This window comes from Triticum aestivum, unplaced genomic scaffold (assembly GCF_018294505.1).
Source record: "Triticum aestivum cultivar Chinese Spring unplaced genomic scaffold, IWGSC CS RefSeq v2.1 scaffold238532, whole genome shotgun sequence".
NCBI lineage: Eukaryota > Viridiplantae > Streptophyta > Magnoliopsida > Poales > Poaceae > Triticum > Triticum aestivum.
In genome coordinates this window covers 1,017-2,516 of record NW_025246417.1, presented here as the reverse complement: position 1 = coordinate 2,516, position 1,500 = coordinate 1,017, and the positions used below count along the sequence as shown (strand labels likewise).

General features: G+C 47.5%; 1 pseudogene; it reads right to left on the bottom strand.

The window, feature by feature from the left end:
* Positions 1-7: 7 nt before the first annotated feature.
* On the bottom strand, positions 8-967 carry LOC123177125 (BTB/POZ and MATH domain-containing protein 2-like; annotated as a pseudogene).
* Between the last annotated feature and the right edge of the window lie 533 nt (positions 968-1,500).

Here is a 1,500-nt window from a genome sequence, read left to right as displayed (position 1 = left end):
TGACTGCCTTCAGGTTGTCGAGTGAAGCGAGGAAAGAGAAGCATGCCGCGTTGAGGCCTTCACAACCATGCTGCTCAGCCAACACCAACATGGTGGCTGTTGTGCTTTGGTTGATGTAGTTGCACAAGGTCTCCTCGCACATCAATTTGAGCCTCTCGAGGTTATACCTGTCTTCTGCTACCAGCAAATGTTGTGCCATCTCCATAGATTCACTGTTGTCAATCTCAGGCAATGCGTCCGTGTAGATGAAGTGAAGCATGGCTTTGAATACCTTAGCTTCCATATCATCGATCCGTATGTAGGTTGCCTCCTTCTCTTTCATAGGACCAAAGAGCTCAGCCAAGAAGACCGAGGACCGAGCAGCAAGCATGTACCTATGCGCCGGGAACAGCACACCGCCGACCTCGAAAGTCATGTCCCCTGCCTACCTGCTTGCCAAGAGGTGGAGGAGTTGGTGGTATAAGTCGGATGGCGGCATGACTACGAACCGCGCATGCTGTGTCTCACTGGAGACAATGCGGATCTCCTCCGTGAGAGTGACATCGCACCTGATACTGAAGAAATCATCTTTCAGAAGCGTTGATTCCTCCAAATATTTCCTCTTGATGAATTTATTGAATCCCCATCCTCGTTTGGGACTGAAAGCACGGAGGTCACTTGTCTGGCTGTGCGATGACACACTGACCTTAAAAGTTGCCTTGACATCCTTGTTGTCGGTGTCATTATCGCGCCATAGATGCATGGCTACCCAATCGATGTCGAATGTGACGTTGCCATCAGGGTAGTATTTGAGGTGCCAGTGATGGCCCCCCACAACAAACTTCTTGGATGTGATGCATTCGCTGTTGCCGAGCCCCTTGGTGTGGGAGTTGCCCTTGATCTTGAGGATGTGCGACCGGGATACGTCTTCGGCGACAATGGCCGATGAGCTCCACGAAGGTGTCGCACCAGCGGTGTGAGCAGCCATGGAGGATGGGAACCAGTTAGCCTTGGCAGGCCGGCAAAAGGCTAAGAGCATGATGAATAGTATAGCCAGCTACTGGCTACATGACCATTCCATGTCATCAAGAGTTAGCATTATTAGTTACACATAAAATAGAGCCGACTAGGTTGGCTATAAGGTTTCTACTTTTTCTTATTTTCTATCTATCTCTCTCTTCTCATTAAATATTTTTACCTAGGAGCACGTGTAGTGACGGGCTCTTGCATAAGGCTGGTCGTAATGGGAGTATCATAGATAGTATCATGCATGTCAATTAAAATTTTGATGAGGTGTCATATAATTAAATCAAGAAATAGAGGCTGAGTATCATATCATGATACTGTATCATAAGGCCCTCCCTAATGCTCCACCTTATACATGTGCTAAGACTGCCATGTAGGAAACAAATCTGATGTCGCAAGCTAATAAAGAGGAGAGAGGTGAGTTTCGTGACCCCGGGAAGAACCAATGCCAGACACGTGAACCTAGGCAAAATCAATTAAATAAAAGAAATCCAC